Source organism: Drosophila tropicalis, unplaced genomic scaffold (genome assembly GCF_018151085.1).
Source record: "Drosophila tropicalis isolate 14030-0801.00 unplaced genomic scaffold, ASM1815108v1 contig_798, whole genome shotgun sequence".
Taxonomy (NCBI): domain Eukaryota; kingdom Metazoa; phylum Arthropoda; class Insecta; order Diptera; family Drosophilidae; genus Drosophila; species Drosophila tropicalis.
This window is the reverse complement of record NW_027173286.1, coordinates 1-11,522: the sequence shown is the minus strand read 5'-3', so window position 1 is coordinate 11,522 and position 11,522 is coordinate 1.

The following is an 11,522-nucleotide window of genomic DNA, read 5'->3' as shown; positions in this document are numbered from 1 at the left end:
AGAATTATACATATACATATACGATATACATACTACATATATATATATATATATACATTTATTTAGAATTATACATCTACATAAACATATGAGAGCTGTTACAGAAGCAAATTGAAGTAAAAAGCAACAAAAATGAAATAATGTGTATATATATACAAAACAAAAAACAAAAAGAAGAGAAAAAACAAAAAACAAAATGATAATAATAATGATGTTCTTAAATTGACAATGGCTTAATAATATGGTAAAGGGTTTCTACTGCATACTTTAGGGGGTTTTGGAACCACTCTCAAAGTTTTCATTTAAAAGTGTTTCATTTAACTAAGTTTTATCTAATGATGGGTGAACAATTTTAAAACAGGTTAACAGTTACTCTTGGTGGATCTAGAAGAGAATCAAAATTTGCTGAGAACGAAGGATAATTTAATAACCTGATTGACCGCCGACTGAGTTTAGCTTAACCCTCGGGGCATACAAAATGTCAACGAAGTCTTGGAAGAAAGTCTTTGTAAGTTACCAATCGATGACTTTGGGTTATGCAGGTTATCGGCTCTTGGACTACCAAGTAAAGTAAAGTAAAGAAATTTGGTTGCTGCTGTTGGTTGAAACACAATCGTGGCATGGATTGAGAAACAAATTTCCTTAATTTTGAATGGTCTACCAAGTAGGCAGACAAAGCAGTTAATCAATTACTAGTGTAAGTCGGTGTCAATTAGTTGTTGAGTTTTTGGGATAAAAAATATATTTAGGCTTATGCATAAAGCATAAATTCATTCAAAAAATCAACATAAACTCAAAGACCTAATTAACTATAGAAAAGTGAGAAGAGAGAGAGAGAGAGAGCCTTTGAAAAATATGTAGATTTAATTTTACTTTTTTTTTTTTTGGGATACCCAAGTAATTTGCTTTTCCCGCTTAAGTTGAGAGGAGAAAGTGGGGAGGAAAAAAAAACTTATTTATGCCATTTGTTTGACTTTGATTGGCTTGGGCTTTGACTTGAGAAAGGTTAACCCATTTCACACAAGGAACGAGCAAGAAAAAAATGTCAGGCCGCAAAATGTGATTTCTGTAGCAGCTGATGCCACAGCCAACAACTTGGCCAGCATCCACAAGGCTAAGATTACAAAGTTGGCGGGGTCAAAACAACTCATTACATTAAAATAAATTACTTTTTCTGGCAAAAGTGAAACGGAAAAACAACCCCAGCAAAATCAAAACAGACCAAAACAACAAAATTTCGGTTGATATAAACTTTAATTAGATCTACTCGAATGTGTGTGTGGGGGGGAGGGAGTGTGGGCAAGGGTAAGCGGATGGTAGGAGGCGGGGAGGGGGGCGACATAAATCTTTATAGTAAATCCAAAAAAGGCGAAACGAAACTGGGGACGACCTGGGCCTTAAAAGCTCTCGTAAAGCCAGCAAAAAAACAAAAAAAAAAAAAAAAGAAAAAACTTTCTCAACAAACAACCAACGCGAAATGGAAATGGAAATGAGTTCGAGTTTGAGTTGACATCAAAAGTTGACAGTGGAAGATGCGAGGTTTGTCTGTTGAGGGCAAGGGGTTTGGGTGAAGCGAAGAGGTCATAGAGATTTTGGTGGGTGTTTTGGCGGTGGGGGGGCTTATGGTGGGCGTATCATGAAACTAGTGAAAGTTCCGGGGTTAACAATGACGTCATAGTTAGTTGTGCAAAGCTCATTTCGTCATAACCCATCAACAAAATAATCAATATAACGAAATAAAGAAAGGGCAGACACAATGACGCAGCCGGAATGACATAATTTCAAAACTGATAAGTCAGGTTCGGGTCCATGTCTGGGTTCAACTTTTTTTTTGTTTTTCGAAGGAACAAACAAACCAAAAGTCAAAAAAGCAAAGAAAACCAATTCAATTAAAAAAGTTTTCAAAATTGGGAACAACACTTAGCCTTCAATCAGCAAGCCCCTACAATCCCAATCCCATCTGCTCCCCCCCCACACACACACACACACACACCCACCATCGATCCCCGCCGTCAACACTTGGGCACAGAGGCGAAACCTTCGGAACACGAAATTGTGTTGCCTGCTTTTGTGCGCTAGGAAATGCAACAACGTGTCGCTCATACTCACACCTACTTTCAGTATGCTCCATCTTGCTCGCACTCTCTCCTTTTCTCTCTCTCTCTCTCTCTCTCGCTCATTCTTGTTGCCTCCGTCAGTGGCTCTCTCTCTTTTTGGCTTGTTCAGCTTCCTAGATGTGTTACCTGATGAACTTTTTCCCATTGCTTCAATTTGTATTTTCTTCTTGGTGCTGTCAACCATTTTGACGTTTCTTAGCTAGCCAACTGTGTTGAGTTTTACATCGTCGAAGAGAGAGACTAGCAAAACACTCTCCGAGTGGCACAAAGAGAGAACGACCACGCCGAGAGAGCGAGTCAGCGATAGAGAGAGAGAGAGACAAAGAGGACTCAAGAAAAAAAGCTTTTCACCTCGGCTTTGCCCATCGTTTACCTGGTGTTTCGGAGGTCTCAACGACTGCTTATAGGCTTGATTTTCCTCATTCGGGATTTTCGGACTATTGAGTGAGTTTTTCTTTTGCAAAAGCCACTTACGGGGGCGCCACAAGAGATGCATGTACAATAAGAATGGCGGAGTCCGGGCACGAGTACGGGTCCGGGTCCGAGTTCGAGGCGTAAAAAATGGGCGCGGGTGGCATAGTAGGTTGCTTAGCTTACGTGCTGTTTGCTGGATGGTTTTTATGGCTACACTGAACTAAATGTTCCAACTAAGAAAAACTTAATAGTGGTAGCGATAAAAATAATATAAGTTTTGGCCCACTTTTTCAAATAAGTCACCTTTGGGACTTGTATTTGATGTTTATAGACGATGTGGTTCAGTTTCGATTCATTTATGGAATCAAACATCCAAATTTTCAAGAAATCAAAGAGATATATACTCCAAAAAGTCAACCAAATGGAAACGTGTGAGAAAATGAAAGCAAAAATAAGAATTTTGGTTTCGATGAATCGCTTTGGAATCAAAAAGAATAGCAGATTTTAGCAGAGGTTATTGACTAAACATTAAGCATTGAGCATTTTCTTTTGGGCCATCTTTCTCTTGGTGTACAATTACGTCTCCATTTGGGCACATGGCTGTTGTCACTAACTCTGGTGCCCATAACAAACGTAACAAACGTAACGAAAACAATTACACGAAAGAAATCCTCGAAAAAGCACACGGAAAACGAGAGGCAACGATTGAGACTTGTGAGACAACACACACACACACACACACACTCAAATACATTGCCATTTGCCTTCCTCCATCAAGAGGTCCTCCCGTATTCAGAGACATTAAAATAACAAAATCCAAACAACGCAAACTTTTGAGTGCAAAGAGAGACATAGAGCCCAGAGAGGATAACGAGTGAGAGGAGAGAAAGAGAGAGAGAGAGAGAGACTTAAATAGTGAGCTTTGCTGCGCCAGGCAGTCGCCAGTCAGTCTCGACGGGGATCCCAATTGCCGAGCCTACATATTTGATTTGGGGAAAAGCTTTTGCAAAATTGTCCCGAGTCCCACAATCAGCCAACGAGTCTCAAAGTTCTAATCCCGAAAAGTAGTCAGAGAAGTGGAGCCACACGGTCAAGACGGGGGAGCTCCGCCAATATACAAAAAAAAAAAAAAAAAAAAAAAAAAAAAAAACAAATCCAGAAAAATCTGAGAAACTGAAACGCGCTTTGTGGAAAACGCAAAAAAGAAAAAAAGAAAAATATAGAAAATAGAAAACCAAAAAAAGAAACAACCAAAAAATTAATACCAAATTGTTATAATTCTGTGCAATAAATTAAGGCTTCTGCGACATTAATAATAACGAAATGAAATAAAATGAATGCTTCAAGATGAGCAATTTGAAACGAAATAATGGGATTACTCGACAAGGGCCACTTCTTTGAAATATTTTGTGTGAGATGTGTGTGCATGGAGACCATGTAGATATCCTCCGTAGATCAGGCTCGTTGGCCTGATGAATGCGCTTTCCCGAAAACCAAAATACTATACAATTATGGCAACCTCAATGAAATTCTATTAAATGAATAATAAATACACAAACTAAACAAATAAATAAATAAATAGCAGAAGTAAAAATAAAAGGAAAAGCAAAGAGAAGAAAAACAATACCAAAATAAGTAACCTTGAGAACAGGAGCAGGGGGAGGAGGAGGAGTACGTCGACGACGACGAAACTGAAACTGGAGACGGCCAAAGAAGGAAGAAGAAAGAGCAGAGCTCTTTAAGCTCTGCTTTAAGCCTTGAATGTGCACAACAACATGTCATTGCTTCCATTTCAAACTGAGAAATGTTTGTGGCCCAAAACGTATAATAATCTTAATCAAATAAACAACAAATGTACAATATACAACAAATCTATGTGAATGTCTTATCTGTGTGTTTGCGTGTGTGTGTGTGTGTGCGTGTGTGTGTGTGAGTGTTGTGTGTGTTCGTGTACGCTAGCGTGTGCGTGAAGTGAAGGCAACTCGATGCCTCGATGACGCATTCGAGAGTAGGGCAGAAGGTTAAATTACAAAACGTCAAAATTCGCCACGTACCACAATTCGGATTCCGAAAAATACTCCGAAATCCGACGAGTAGACACCACCCGCGCCACCTCACCTCACCACACACCCCCCAATTTACTGCGTGCCTACTACCACTACAAAAACACTACAAAAAAGAAAAGAACAAAACCTATAAAAAAATGAACAAATTATAGCTCGACGAAAATCTAAATCCTTTTCTCCATATAACAACAAACAGTCTCTGAAACATTCTCATATTCTTGGCAAAAAATATTCGACAAAAAAAGACAAAAAGAAAACACAAAATTCAATAAACAGAAACCGAACAGAACAGAATTGTTAACAATTCAACCAACTCAGCCAGTAAATGTGTTTAGCTTTCTGTGAGAGAAATTCACCTCACTGTTAGGCTCTGAACTCGGAGGAAAGAAAAAAGAAAACGCAAGCAAAAGCAAGAACAAGAACGACAAAGACAAAAACGAAAAAGAAAACCCAAAAAGAACAATAAGAAAACTTTCACTCTCGGCACAACGTGGCGGCATCTCGCAAGTGCCAGGAAGCGCATAAACTGTCAGGGCAATCTACTCAAAACGAGAGAGAATAACCCTTAACCGAAACTGAAACCGAAACCGAAACCCAAAACCAAAAAACTAAAACCAAACTAAAAATCAACACGAATATCCGCAGCAAAGTCCGCAAAATCGGAGAAATAAACTTTATCCTTATTTGTGCATGCCACAAGCAGCAACAGCAACAGCAATCAGCAGCAGCAGCTGACTGTTGCAGAAAGCCCGACAGACAGGAGGACGACGGCCTACAACGATACACTCCGTCCGGCCCTGTCATAATCAATTGAATAGCCTCCTCTATCTCTTTGTCTTTCTGTCATTCCTTCCCTTTGAACAAACATTTGTGCAGTGCCCAGGATACAACAGGAAACGCAACGCAACGCAACTCAAACAACAACAGCTACAAAAAAACAAAAAAAAAAAAAAAACTACAAAAAGGAAAACCAAACACAGTTTTAATGTATCCTTAGACTTTCAAACAGGTGAGCAAAGCAAAGTAACAAAATCAAGCAAATAATGCAATGAAAAACTTTGTAAAAAGTTTTTTTTTTTTGTTATGTCCCAAAAGGAACTGAGATAGGGGAATTACGAGTAGATATATGACATATCTATTGAAACAAATGAATGAACGAATGAATGAATGAGTGAGTGACTTTGGAATGAGGTTACTATACATGTAACAGCAAAACTATTAGAACAAAGACTATTATTATTCATGAATCATAAAAATAAACTTGGTCTAACTTTGTTACACACGTTAACATACCATACACTGCGCGTCATCAGGTTAGAGTTCCTTCTCCATTTCATTCTTGAATTACAATTTACAATTACAATTTGTATCTAGAGGGTTCCTAACAAACGATATAAAATCAACTATACTATGTATATGGAAAGGGAAAACCAGAAAACCATTGAAATTATTATGTTAATGCAACAAGTTATGTTTATTTCTTTTATTATAAAACAAACAGACATTTGATAGACATTAAGTTAGGTAAATAGATTGGTTTCTTTTTATTATAGTTAGATCTAAATTGAGGTTGTGATGACTTTGTTTTTGTCGTTTTTGAAATAATAAGAAATTACAAGTAACACAAGTTATGCATTTTCTTTTCATAATATGCCATTAAATTAGTTAATTGGCAATTAAAAAAGAAATCTTTCTTTAAATGAAATATATTGCAAAGCCAGACATGATTTTGGATTTTGACTTTAACTTGAGAGCTGCTCGGTTTTTGCCCATTAAGTCCAGATTTTGTAAAAGTCGGGGGTTGTTAAATATGCACTCAAAAGTATGCTATATGCAGTCCAAGTGTTTTTTAGACTGCCATGTTAAAAAAGATGTCCCTTGTTGCAAATAATACTAAAACGAAGTTCAAAAACACTTAAAATACAAAAAAATCTAGGGAATTTCATACATTTTAGAACCCCATCCAAGGCACACTGATTTCCAGATGTCGAAAATTTTGGCAGAAATTATAATCTTTTTTTTTTGAAGACTTCGCCAAAAACAATATTTTTTTCTAATAGAAGATTGTTAGGGGCATCTAGAAATAATTTTTTAACAGTCCTGGAAATTTACCAGGTCCTTTAAGTCAGCTATTGACTAGAGACTTCAAATATTTAAGTGAACCAAAAATGGAAAATGATCTTGAAGTCATCTAGTTTAAGTTTTGTTTATTTCAGTTTTTGTGAAGTCAAATTTTTGCAATTGTAATCACAAATTTTTGTGTTTCGTGGAATAAAAGTAAGGCGGATTGTTGGTTATTGTTGTAAAAATTGTGCAGTTTTAATTTTCAAAATGTATATTATGCGATGGTATTCATTTTTGTTGCACAATTTTGTGAAAATCTATTTTTTCAAGGAAAATAGATTAAAAACATGCCAAAATGCTAGAGTTTTGGCTGGAATTCGTTCAATTCCTGTCGAAATTTAAGACTTTTTACACAATACTATAAAATTTTAGTTAAAATTAGTTGATTTTGGATTGTCTATGAAAACATATAATGATCAGAATTATTATGGTAAAACAAAATGACTTAAAAGCCTAAAAGTATGCAATTTGGTCAAATTTTACATTTTTCTACGAATTGCAAAAAGAATATCAAAAAAATATCAAAATTATTTTTTAGTCTTACAAAACTGGCTGTGAAATTTCAATACGTTAGTATTAAATAAAGCTAAAGAGATTGCGTTTTCTTATGACAAATGAAAACCTTTTAAAATTATGAAAAATGTTATATGAAAATTGTTAAAGACTTCTGATATCGCTAACGACTTCATGCCTTTCTTTTGTGAATGAAATTATGGAATACATTTGGGAAAATTAATTGGATAACGAAAGTTCTTCACTCGAGCATGCATTCTGAGAAATCTTATTTTGCCATGTCACTTTGCATTCCAATTACTGAAGTACGGTACTTGTATATATCGTTATAATTGCAATTTGCCCCTCAATAGTCACTGAATGTGGCGTGGGACAATGAACAATGGGCGGTTAGTTGACAGCTGGGGGTGTGGTGGATTTAAATGCAATCTTAATTTGCATAAATTTGAACGCTAACTGACATCACCCGTTCGGACTTGGCCTCCTGCCATCCTCTTACACTTGTAATAACCACAGCTCAGTTCCAATTAAAAGCTCGCCCGTCAATTAAAGTAAAAAATTAAATATTTTTTGTATGTTTCTATGTACACACACACACACACGCGTATATTTGTGTAATTATTTCATATTTTCTATAATTTCAATTTTTGTTTTTGTTTTTGAGGCATTTCCATTTGAAAATCAATCAGTCATAATATTTATTTCCGTCAAATCAAAATCACAAAATTCAATTTACTGCCATCCTCAATTTTCAATTAGTGCCCAAAACAAACAAATAAACAAAATTGTTTAGCGAAAAGCGGCCACTAAATAGGCGCTTATGTGTAGACACACACCAACACACATACACACACACACACACACAGTGGCAGAGAGAAGCAAATAGAAATGGAATTATAAATAGAAATATAGGCATCACTCATACGCCTAGTAGTGTCCTGTCATGGAGCTAGTCAGCTTGCCGTCGCGTTTTTGACATTTAATTAGGCGCAAATTTTAATTAAATGCCTTGATAATAATTAAGTTACTGCCAAAATGAATTCCAAAAAGATGAACAAGAAGAACGAGCAATTTTATAGGTTGACTGTGGTATACAAAAACTATTTTTGACTACGGCCACCACCGAAAACTGTCAGTGCAAAATGCCAAAAGTTCTTATTAATTTGTCAAGTCAAAATTTGACAATGCATCATTGTAAATGATGATGGTATTACCATACCATAATAAAGTACATACATACTATAATTTGCCAAAAGGTAGGTCAAGTCAACATAATAAATGACATTATGGCAAGGTTAATTAAATTAGGAGAAAAGTGAGAGCAAAAAGAGGTTTTTTTTTTTTTTTCTCTTAACAAAGGACAGCCGATTTGATAACCAATATGTGTGTCAGGAATATCGACCAATTTCTATACACACACCCACACAAATTTTAATTACAAGCAACATAAAGCGAAGCCAAAAAAAAAAAAAAAGGGAAAGAGGGCCGGCCTAAATTTTGATCTTGTCGAAGTTTCTATGCACTTTTAAAGTTGATTAGGAACAAAATTGAAGACCTTTTGGGAAAAGAGAACAAATTTTCATCAAATTTTAGTTCGCCTTTTCCATGATTCACCTATATATCAAATTTTCATTATTTAAGCCTTTGTCTTATCAAAACTAGTTTTTCTAGTTTGTTAATCCAGACAAACTACTTTCTATCTCTAGAAGTTTTCCTTATAAACATTGTAATGATAGGATAAAGAGCTAATTTCTTTATTACAAAATAAAATTACCCGATTACCAAGGGTATACAACAACAAAAAAACCTCACCATAATAAACAATATATGTACATACATATATAGAAATATATATATATATACATGTATACCGATGTATGTATGCTTTGTGGTACTTCTCAGCTGGCCCCATTTTTACATTATGTATTGTAACACAACACAAACTAAAAACCAGAGAACAGAAAAGTAAAAAGAATGAAAACAACAATGGAGGGCAAAAAGAAAGAAAGAAAAAAAAACACACGAATGGAGAAAAAAAATCGAATGCCAATAATTGCCCTATGCCATATCCTTGACCAAGGCACAGCAGGCCAAGAACACCGCAAAAATTTGCTCGAAATCATTAAGTGGCTGCCAGCCAGGGCTTGTGTATGTACGGTCAAACCACCCACCCCACCCCACCCACACCCTTCATACCCTTATAACAATCAATCTTATTTTATTAAAACGCAACGCAAAAGCCTTACACTTGAACTCAAAGAGGTGCGGGCGGTTATATGGGGGGTGGGAGTGGCACCTGGCACCTCGTAAGAGGACAAGGCCAACTACAGACAGGCCAAAGAGAAAAGAAATCATTAATAGGTATTTACCAAAGCTTGGCCCATAAAAATAATCCTTTCTTATTTACGAACTGTAACTCCGTAAGAACAAAAGAGGAAAAAGAAACATCCTTCTACATACATATATGATGCTTGCTTTTAGGTTTTTGGGAAAGGACTTTCTCATTAAGTGAGAAAAACCTTGATGAGCTACAAGAAGAAGCAAAGAAGAAGGCAGGGAATGGGAAATAAAAAATGTTGCAAGTTTTTCTCTTAATTCACTTAAGACGCCTGACGCACACACACACACACACACACACACAGAAACCCATATACATATATACACTTACACCCACACCTATATCCATCTATATATAGACATTCCTATTGCAATTCAGCCTTCAGAATTCGCTAGCTAAAGGTGCCAATTGAATGCTGGACTTCTTATATTTCCCTCTCCACTCTCCGGCTCTCTCGCTATCTCTCTCTTGTTCTCCCATTGAGCCCCGTTGGCTCTCTCACTTCAACTTGTTCGTCCTTTAAGTATCTTGTAGGAAAATAGAAAAGTTCTTCTCCTTGAAAAGAAGAAAACTCTTAGTAGTTTTCCATAGGCAAATAGAAGAAAAATAAATGAAAAGAAAAAGGAATATTAATAAAAGTGGAATTGCGATTTAGCCTGGCAACTTTTCTAACCAGAACAGAGGGGCAAACTGAATGGAAATGGCTATGTGGGATAATAAATGTGTGGTGTGCCCCAATCGTTTAACCTTTTCCTAGTTTTTTTCTTCTCTTATGCTCTTCTTTATTTTCCCCTCCACCTCCACTCTTTGCATTCGCATTTTTATTTGTGCTTTAAATGTGTGTCTATTCTTGAGTCTCTTTATCAACTTGGCCCTGTGACACTAATTGCTGGCTTATTATTATCCCATTCAAATGGTTTCGACGAATCCTTAACCACGCGACTTGACGATTATAATGATTATGACATTTTTTGTTCTTTATTTCTCCCAAACCCAATTTCACTGGCATTTTCTCTTCAATTGTTTTGACGTTCCGTTTTCTGTACTTTTCTCCTACTTGTTTTTTGTTATTGATTTTGCATTTGGCGTTCGCTTAGTTACTCTTCTTACTTCATGTTTAGTTGTTGTTTATGCTTGGCTTATATGTTTTTCATGGCATCGAAGCTTCCATGAATACATTTATATGTATGTATTCTCGAGAATTGAGCGATTTATTAACTCAAGCAGACTCTCTGACATATGCAAAATGCACTCGAACGAAATGCAAAATGGAAAATGAATCCTTTTATTGTCTTTCTCATTAATCATCATATGTCATTGTTCCTTATGATTACAATGGAGACTTGAGGTACATGTAAAATTTTAAGTTATCAGTTCAAAAACGACTTAAATAGTTGATTATCAGTTGTAAACAAATTGTTATTGTAAATCTTGATTGAGAGCAATCCATTCTAACTTTATCAACCCAGGCCTACATACAGAAAACCTTTTTTACTTAGTGGCTAGTGGCGGTGCTAGAGTGCTCGTGTGTTTGTGGAGTAAGCGAGATAGCATATGGCACGTTAAAACAATTTAATAGACATTTGGTTTTCGAAATTTGAAATATTTGTTTCACCTGGTGTATGGTGTAACCAAGTCGGCGAGTCGACTTACTTCATTTTTCAGTACTATTTTAGAAGAAAAAGTTATTAAGAAACACCTGCACATCTTATGTTTTAAATATAATCGATTTGGGGCAAAAAATATTTTAAATTGCCAGTCGACGAAAAGAAAAGGCACATATCTTGTGGAGTTTTGTAGTGTTTTTCATATTTTTGTAATATATTACATAAATGGGAGGAACAAAATCTGTATTACATCTGCCGCTTCTTGAAGGATTACTTGGAGGAGTAGAGATACCAAGAAATAAAGCGAGACTTCCAATCCAGCAGGACAACTCCCAGATAGATC